Source organism: Podarcis gaigeae (genome assembly GCF_964106915.1).
Source record: "Podarcis gaigeae genome assembly, chromosome: 8".
In the NCBI taxonomy this organism is placed as follows: Eukaryota; Metazoa; Chordata; class Lepidosauria; order Squamata; family Lacertidae; genus Podarcis; species Podarcis gaigeae.
Window position 1 is genome coordinate 77,265,866 of NC_139684.1, and position 9,880 is coordinate 77,275,745.

General features: G+C 46.3%; 1 protein-coding gene and 1 long non-coding RNA gene across 2 annotated transcripts in view; one reads left to right on the forward strand and one right to left on the reverse strand.

Annotated features, from left to right (window-relative positions):
• The window catches only part of LOC310851697 (phospholipase A2 inhibitor gamma subunit B-like), a 223,610-nt gene extending 215,219 nt beyond the window's left edge, over nucleotides 1-8,391 (reverse strand). Inside the window, exon 1 of the mRNA XM_083754340.1 lies at nucleotides 8,335-8,391. The gene's annotated coding sequence lies outside the window, so the exon portion shown is untranslated. The remainder of the gene's footprint in view (nucleotides 1-8,334) is intronic.
• Nucleotides 1,837-3,792, forward strand: LOC310850188. The gene is made up of 3 exons (XR_014567258.1): nucleotides 1,837-1,908; nucleotides 2,737-2,790; nucleotides 3,488-3,792. It is a non-coding gene; the product is annotated as an uncharacterized lncRNA (long non-coding RNA).
• Nucleotides 8,392-9,880: the final 1,489 nt, after the last annotated feature.

The window sequence follows — 9,880 nt, forward strand, 5'->3', positions numbered from 1 at the left end:
TAAACGACTAAACAACAACAAAGATTATAAAATGAATCCCATTGCACTGGTTCCTACTCAACTGGAGAAAGCAGACCCAAGAGGAAGCATGTGCTCAGAAGTGTTGTCATCATTTTTGAGAGATCAGGAAACTCAGAGATGGACCAGCTAAGAGAACTGATGCAGGAAGAGGTTTTACTTTCAGATATTTATAGGCGAAGGATTCATGCTGTGGGCAACACCTGGGAACAAATGGTTCATTGAGGTCTGGGGCTCAATTGCTGGTGTCAATGACTCAGTCAATGACTTTCAAGTCAATGACTCGAAACCTCACACAGCATGGAGCCTGCTGTCTCCACAAACAACATAAACAGGATCATTCTCTCAATGACTCTTCGTCACTCTGAACAGTCAAGTCGAAGGTACCAATCAATGTGCAAAGATGCAGTTGAGGAAGCCCTTGTTGGTTCAGCTGCAGATTAACTCAAAAGGCCATTAGTGCAGCCCAGCAGTGGGATGAGCCAATGGCAGTGCAGCCATCAAATGCGGTGTAGGGATGCAAGGTTGAGGTAGAAAGTAAAAGTGTGTATGTGGAAGTAAAAGACAATGATCATCCTTATGAGGAGGCCTCCACTATGTTGTGATACCATTTATTATAGCAAGATATAGGAAGAAGAAAGTGGACAGAAATTGGTGTAGCTACCTTGCATTGAGTGTAGGCAAGGGAAGCAGTTGGAGAGAAGAAAACCTTAGACACACTACAGAATTATTTGGTTTAGGATGCCTTTCAGGGATCAGCCTGGTGGGACTTAGGGATACACTTGAGGTCTCACATCCATATTTTGGGTGAATGCTGGGGAGTGGGACCACAGTGCCTTTGCTGGGTTTACAGCCAAAGCTGACCCAGAAGTTGGTTCATCTACTTCCATTGTTGGGGAGCCAGTGATGGAGGAAGCCTCTTAGGTACCTGGGGCAGCACGCCCAGAGGCAGGGTGAACCACCCATAGGGGTGGGTCGAACCATCCATTGGGATGGACGGTACAGGGCACGCGGCACTCATAGGGATGGGTGGGATGGGGCGCATGGCACCCATAGGGACAGGACAGGGTGCACTGTGCCCATGTGCAGCCCCCTCCATTGTTTGCTCACCTGCCTCCTTTTAGTCTTCTCCCCCGCCTGCCTGCCTCCTCCAGCCTGGAGCATAGGATAACGGTGTGCCGCCTGCCTGCTACTCCCGACCCAGGAGGCAGGATGATCACACCCAGCTGGGGGGGGAGGTGAGCTGGTGTGGTGGTCAGGCTGGGGGGGTATGATCTGGTGTGGTGGCCAGGCCGTCTGGTGCAATCCAGCGTTGCTGTGATTGAGCCCGGGCGGGATTTTGTCAGCCTCCCTTCAGGGATGACACCTGGGGTGGGACGCTCCACCACACCCACCTTGCTCTGCCTCTGTGGGGAGCCACAGTCCAATAAAACACTAAAATACAATAACCTATTAAACATTAAAAGCTTCCCTAAACAGGGCTGCCTTCAGATGCCTTCTAAACGTTTGGTAGTTATTTTTCTCTTTGATATCTGGTGGGAGGGCGTTCCACAGGGGGGTGCCACTACCGAGAAGGCCCTCTGCCTGGTTCCCTGTAAAGCCACTTCCGAGCTGGAGAGGAGGTGGGGTTGCAGGCTTCACCCCACCCTCACATGCACGGGGGCTGGTTCACAGCCCCCGCGAGACTGAAGGGAATCCTCGGCCGCGTCATCTCCCCTGCTGGCCAATTGGCTGGCTCGGGAGGCATGGCCCGCCCTATTTAGGGCCGGCACGGCCGAGGCTCATCCTCTTTTCACCGCTCCAGCTGTTCCGGTTTCCCATCCCTCCCACCCTTTAGGCAGGCTCACTGACATTGCTATGGACTTCAGTTGGTCGTCGTCATGGGGCCTGGTAGGAATTTTTCCACTTGGCAAATTGGCTCCAGCCATTTGGTTTTTTCACCTACCTAGTAGCAACTCATCACAAGTATGCGGTATTGGCGGTTAGGCATTGCGAAGGAGCATTGTTAAGCAAATGAGAGGGGGGGAGGAAGCGCCATCACCTCCCCCACATAGAAGGGTAGTCAAATAAAGGATTCTGGGGGGCGTGGCCCTGTCTGAAGTATATGGAGGTATGGACCTAAGGCACACCCCCGAGCGGTGACCCCGGGTGAGCTCCTAGTTGACGTGCATCAGCAGGACTCCCTCTTCTGGTGGTTAACCCTTTCCAGTCTTCATGCAATCGAGTTGAAGCTGGATAGTCGATAGGACCAATGCCTAAGCCAATACCGCTCATTCCTGTAATCAATAAAGTTGTGGCCTATTCGCCCATTAACTTGAATCATGGTGTCTTGTGTCTTTATTTCCACTGGGGGGGGGGAGGGAACTCGCCACGCAACTTGGCTTCTCGCAGTGAGGGAACCGCCAGAAGGCCCTCGGCGCTGGACCTCAGTGTCCGGGCAGAACGGTGGAGACGCTCCTTCAGGTATAGTGGACCGAGGCCGTTTAGGGCTTTAAAGGTCAGCACCAACACTTTGAATTGTGCTCAGAAATGTACTGGGAGCCAGTGTAGAATGGATGGAGAGATGGAGATATCCTGAGCTGGCAAAGATAGAGTGGGGAGAAAAAGACTGTAAAATTTGGAGTGAATTTAGAGGGGAAAGTAAAGGTAAAGTTATTCCTTTGATTACATCCTTGACCTGCCAGTTACAATGAAACTCTTCCTCTGGCTTCTCCCCAGGCTGCTGATTGCTCTCCCTTGTGTTATTACCCCATCCTATCATTCCTGCTTGTGGTAAGCTTGCATGTATAATATCAGTTGTAGTAGATGCTTGTCTGTACTGTGTTTAATATGTGGATTACCAAGATGGGGCAGAACAAATCACCACCTCTGTTTTGACACAAGCCACCTATTTTATTTTGGGCAACCCCAAATCCATCTCAGACAGACACTTTGGCTCAGCGTAAAAATATGACTCTGATGAACTCTTCAGACCTCTAGTTACAATTAGCAGAGGTTTATAATGAGAGTACTTGTTGATAAATGAGGAATTATTTTAATGTGCCCGTGTCTAACTGATCACATTGTATTTGGTTAGGAGCTTTTTTCATTTTCTCTTTGAAGAGGGCTCCACTTGCTTCTGTCACCGTCTCCCATTACAAGGACATGGTTCAAACCCAGGAACCCCTGATTATGGGAATCCATTCAAATCCTATTTCAATTTGTCTCCCAGTGTCTGTCAAATTTGTCCCTCGGGGGTATAGTAGCCTCCGCTATGACCGAGCTACTCCTCCTCCGGTCAAGGCCTTCATTCTCTCCTCTGACGATAATTAACAACCTGAGCCTTTGATGAGGCTCCAGGCACATTCCCAATACGCAGAGTATCCAGCACGCAGGGAAGGAGCTGAGATAGTATGAGCTACATGGCTAAGAGTTTTATTCCTAACTACGCAGACAGTAAGAATTTATATCCTCTCTCTGTGGAAGGCAGAGAGCAACTGAAAAACAAAGGAACAGGAAACCAGTAAACATCACATCTGTCTCCCGTCCTCCATGAGACTTCCAACAGTCTGGAATCCCTGGAATGTAAACAGAGTCCTGTGACTCCAAGCAACTGCACAGTGGCAACACACAGAAACCTAACAAGGGAGTCCCTATTTTATGTAAGTCATAGGGCTCCCCCTACTGGTGGTTTACCCTGCAGACTGGCGGGAATCAAGGTATAGCCTGGCCTAAGCTAAACAATGCCTAAGCTAAACCACCTGCATCTGTAAACAATAAAGCTGTGGCCTATTTGAACGCATAAACCAAAATAATTGTGTCTGCGTAAATATTGTCCGTAAGGGTCGCAAGGCCTTGGCATGCAAGTGGGGCTGAACAAAGTAACATACAAATTCTCATTTTTTACTTCAAATGCCCTTTCTCAGCATTCTACTCATTCTGCATATATAAAACAAAGAGATACAGAATACAGATTCAATGTGCCAGATGAGTTTATTTTTTTATGATGAATTTCACTAATTGTGAAAAAGAAAACCCATGAGGCCTGAGCTCCTCCTCTCACCACTAGGCTCCCGATTTCTTCTGCAGCTACCATGAATGGTGGAATTAACAAGGAGGAGAGCTTGCTGTCTTGTATCTACCCTTCAAGATCAATTTGCTTTGATGATATTGCAGCATTCCAGCATTTTGCTTTAATTCCTTGGACTAGCAGGCGACCATATGCAAAGTTTTTTCCATCAAGGGCACACAAGTCTTCAGTTGCACAGCCTTTGAATTGGAGTCTATTAGCTGTCTTATTATTATCTGTGTAATAAAAAGGAGAAGCTTTGCATGAGTTCTGGGGCCTTGGGGATAAGGATGACTGTGATTATTAAAGCTCAGTATGTTTACAACCCTGTAGGATTAATCTGACAGCCAACTATCACTAGTCTTACCTTGTGAGCCAAATTAAGCCCACCAGGTGGCCTAATGTGACCATTCTACCCAAGCAACACCCACTTGACTTACACTAACACTGTATTGCATGAGATATGTGGCAGGTAAATTCACTGCAGCAGCAGAACAACTGGGAATCTTGGAAACTGCTCTGAATCATTTGCTTGAGAGGAGGGCTTGCAGTCACAGCCAATCAGCTGAACCCCTTGTTCAAAGCAAAGTTTGCTTCCAATGTTCAGCAGCTAAGTGGCACCAACAGGAAGCTGTGCTGGCATTGGGATCAAGTTCTCAATATTACAGTTGATCCCTGCCAAACACAGAGCCTGCAAGCTCCACTTTTGGCAGGGACCTCCTTTTCAGTCTGTTTTGAGTTTATGCTGTGCTGTAAAAGAAGAAAAGAGAGAATAGGATTGCCTGCTGATTATTTGCTTTGAATTTGAGTTTCCTGGCTAGCACCATGGTGATGCATTGTGAACAGGAAGTTGCCCTCTGCCATAGTGCTATTTTTCTAGAAAAAGAGGTGCCGGAACTCAACATGAGTACCTCCCTTGTTCTCTTAGAATGGCAATGGGGCCTACCTGAGAGTTGCTGGAAATGAGTTTTGGCTGAAAAAAAGCCCTGGTCTCCCACCCCATGTATTTTGCTAGGCTAAGACTGCAGTTCTTTTGCACACTTGTGATGCAGTAAGTTTCAATAAACACAATGCAACTTATTTATGAAGATAGATGAAGAGAGATGCACTAGTAGTGGCCCTCCTTTCTCCCAGCCTCCTTTACTTTCGAATGTTAGGCCAAGGTGAGTGGGTACTCCTGGACCAGCACCCAATGGTGCATACTGTTGTGAGGAGAAGCAGTGATGTGCTGGCTGGTCCTGCACCCTCCCTTGTACCCCTCTGCTCTGATGCACCTTGTGCATTTCAGGACAAAGGTGTGCTGTAAGGAGTGTGCTGTACTTTTGTAGGCTTCCCAGTCTTACACAAGGTAAAACCCTACCCTTGAGTGAGCCTGTCTCCTCCAGTTCTTATGCAATTCATATGCAGATAGTATGGAATCCAGAACAGGAGTAGAGTATTGCCCTTTCCCTCAGAGAAAGAAATCAAAGCTATACACACCTATCATAAATAAAATGCAAAATAATATCAGTCATTACTTTTCTTGAAGTGAGAGAGACAGAGAGGAGTTGTGTTTCTTGACCCATTGGCAATATTACTCACATAACATCCTGCTAGAATAGTTAATGCACTTGGTCTCATTGGCAAGGCAGCTGACACTCCCCTCTTGTGGGCAACCTGTTTTGCCGGAAAAACCGGTCTTTCTGAAGCAGGCTGGGCACTGTAGACCATTGGGGGAAAGATCTTCACGTGGTGTAACTACCAAAATAAAAACCTACAGTCAGCATATGGATACACCTCATTCCCCAGTCTCTTTATTGTACCTTTATTTTGATTTTTTTTTCATGCCTTTTAGTAACTTCTGACCCTAGCTGGACATGCTACCTCCACATCATGTCCTACATTTGCCATCAACTTTGCAGAACAGGCACCTCTGCTGAGCATCTATAAAAAATGTTTTTGTCTTTCACCTTTTGTCATGCACACTATTTTTTGTGTATTTTCTGGAGTTCTCACATGGTAGAAATGTATCAGGCTAGCTATCTGCTCTCTGATTCTAACTCTCTGTGTCTGAAGGTACAGACAGCTGCATTCTCTTGGATGTAATCTCTCTCTCTCTCTCTCTCTCTCTCTCTCTCTGTGTGTGTGTGTGTGTGTGTGTGTGTGCAAGCAAGTAGTGGGCAGGCCCAGAATCCACACTGGGGAGAGCAATGCCCATATTTCCCATATTTCTACTTCTCTTCTTTCAGCCCCACTGACTGCTTGTTTGAAATGTGATAGATGTATGTAAGGAAGTGATCATCTACTCCACTCATTCCAGATTCAAGGATCAACCATAGATACTTCTTAGTCCCTTGCATCCCGCATCTGAATGGACCAAAAGACAGAATTCTATACTTTTCTTGTAACTAATTGACACACTGCATATCATTGGTTCATACAGTCCTTTTTTCTAGAAACAAAAATGGGTGCCTGCTGTAAACATTGAGACAAGCCTATCCATGTTTATACAATAGATGTAAGTTTTAATGTGCTTTTACTTTATTGTTATTTTACCTTTTTTGGATTTTTATTTTTATTTTTTTACAATCAAGCAATGAATTTAATTTAATTAAATAAAGTGTCAAAGGATTTCTAACACTTCTACAAATGTCTACTCAGAAGATACTCCAAGTGAATGGGCCTTGAAAGGCAGCTGGCACACTTACAATACCTCAAGGGTGGCAAACTGATTACCAGCTCCACAGGGAAGCCCCTGTCCTTGACTTACTGGCCTGAGCACTCTGACACCCAGCCCCCTCTACCGGAGATGGGTGGCTTTGGGTAGGAGAAAGCAAGGTTCCTGGCTACTGTCATAGCCTAGTGCCTCCTTCCCTAAGTCTGAGAAGCATTGCTCAGCTTAGGTAAGTTGGTGTGATGCTCTGATGGGGCCAAGAGTGCTCCCACCACCTTCCCAAATCCCATCTGGATTTGGGAAGGAGGCAGCAGGTTCCAGGATCCTGTCTAAGACTCATGCCTGCTTTCCCAAGCATGGGGAGAATTTGCCCAGCTTAAGAAAGGAGGTGATCTGATGGGGTCCCAGAGCCCTCCTGCATCCTTCCCCCCAAAAGGTGGCAGAAAGGTGTTCCATCATGTTCTGCCAGAAAAAGCACTGTTTTTATAAGCCCTTAATCTTCAGAGATGCAGATACTCACGGTGGACAGGTTCCTTGTTGCACTCATTTGTTTTGCAGCAGTAGACCTTCAGCTGGAGGAATTTACCTTGAGATGCACTGAAGCTGTAATCACCTGAGTGGCAAAAATTGGAATAAATACATCCCTGGAAAGTTGTCACTTCAATCTCTGGAACTGAAAAGAACAAAAGGAAATAAATCACAAGATCTGCAAAAACTCTGGTTAATTCCCTCTAAATGTATATATTTTCAATGATACTTCCCTTTTACTACATTTTATTCTTCAGTGAGAAACTACATAATGCACAGTTTTTGAACCAAGAAAATGAACCAAAACAAGATTATCCTCCTGCTGACCCCTGACCTAGTTGAATGCCACCCAGCTACATGAGTTAAAACAACCAACAGAGTTACTTTGTATTAGGCAAAATGGTTTGCAACTGCATGAAAATATTTTTGAGGAGAAAATTGCTCTTAAATGGTGGTGCATTTTAGTGAGTTATTTATTCATTTACTTATTTACTGTGCAGAAATTGAAGTTTGGGGAGAATGAGAAAGTGAGAGTAACAAAAATTGACAAATTCACCTACCCTTAGCAGAGACTGGAATAGATCTGTCTGTCTGGAATATTCTAGTTGAAAGATGTAGCAGATGAAAAAGTCACCTGATTTCTCAGATGGGCATGCAAGCAAGGTGAGAACTGAAAGCTGAAACCTAGAAATAACCAATGTCCCAGGAACTATTATGAAGCCAAAGGACCATATAGCCCTTCATTGCATTCTTAAATCACAAGACGCTCAAGATAAAATGAAGATGTGGCTGCTCTTGAGCCAACAATCCCATGAATTGCTCCAAAATTCACAGACAGTGAAGATGCATGGCTTAGTCTTAGTGTCATTGAACAGTGAGTGTCCCACCACCCTGTATAAATTTGAAGGTGGCAGGGTCTCTGAGGATGACATCATATCACACCTCTGGAGAGCCAGTGTGGTGTAGTGGTTAAGAGCAGTAGCCACGTAATCTGGGGAACCGGGTTCGCGTCTCCGCTCCTCCACATGCAGCTGCTGGGTGACCTTGGGCCAGTCACACTTCTGTGAAGTCTCTCAGCCCCACTCACCTCACAGAGTGTTTGTTGTGGGGGAGGAAAGGAAAGGAGATTGTTAGCCGCTTTGAGACTCCTGAAGGGGAGTGAAAGGCGGGATATCAAATCCAAACTCTTCTTCTTCTTCTCTTCTTTCACAGGATGTTAGTAGGAGTAATGCAAGAAGGAGAGATAGGGTAGCTAGAAAACCTTTCCCCCCGTTGTAATATCTCATCTGGAATAGCTGGCGTGAAAGCAATGAGAGAAAGAACTTGTAGGTGCCCAAAGTGATCCTTGCATTGAATTTGTAATAATATATTAAACTTAATACCTTGGCTTATGATGGAAGGCAAACCAAAACCAAACCAGAGTTCACTGCTTCTGGTGTAGTGTGGACTGCTAGTAAATGCAGTGGTGGCTAATTTGTGGCTAATAATAATAATAATAATAATAATAATAATAATAATAATAATAATTTCGTATTGCAGCCTCCCTGGCCAAAGTCGGGCTCAGAGTGGCTAACAACAGGTAAAAATAGCACAGTGTACATAAAATAAAAGGTAAAAGGTAAAGGTACCCCTGCCCGTTCGGGCCAGTCTTGCCAGACTCTAGGGTTGTGCGCTCATCTCACTCTATAGGCCAGGAACCAGCGCTGTCTGGAGACACCTCTGGGTCACGTGGCCAGTGTGACAAGCTGCATCTGGCAAGCCAACGCAGCACACGGAACGCCTTTTTCCTTCCCGCTGGTAAGCAGTACCCGGAGGTGCTTTCGAACTGCTAGGTTGGCAGGCGCTGGGACCGAACGACGGGAGCGCACCCCGCCGCGGGGATTCAAACCGCCGACCTGACGATAGGCAAGTCCTAGGCGCTGAGGTTTTACCCACAGCGCCACCCGTGTCCCGCGTGTACATAAAATAGCACAGTCAATTAATTAAAATACATTCTAGAATCAGTTCAGAATCAAATTAATAGCAATCATTGAGTTAGAGTTCTATGAATATTACAGAAGGGGGGGGGGTCAGACTGTGCCTTGGTCAAAGGCCTGGTGGAACAGCTCTGTCTTTCAGGCCTGTGGAAAGATGTCAAGTCCCTAATTTCTTGTGGTAGAGTGTACCACCAGATCAGGGCCACAGCTGAAAAAGCCCTGGTTCTGGCCGCGGCCAGTCTGACCTCCCTGTGGCCCGGAATCTCCCCCCCCAAATTTATTTGAATACTGTAAGGTCCTCCGTGGGACATACCAGGAGAGGTGGTCCCGTAGGTACGAGAGTCCTAGGCCATATATGGCTTTAAAGATTAAAACCAGCACCTTAAACCTGATCCTGTACTCCACCGGGAGCTAGTGCAGCTGGTATAGCACTGGGTGAATGGGATCCCACGGCGAAGACCCCATAAGGAGTCTTGCCGCTGCATTCTGCACTCGCTGGAGTTTCTGGGTCAGTCTCAAGGGCAGCCCCACGTTACAATAAGCAAAGAATTTACTGAACTACAGCTTGCACCATCTCTATCAATTGGCTGAGGTGGATGGGAGCAGTAGTCCAGAAATTTCTAAAGGGCCAAAACCCCAGCCTGATGCATGCCAGGT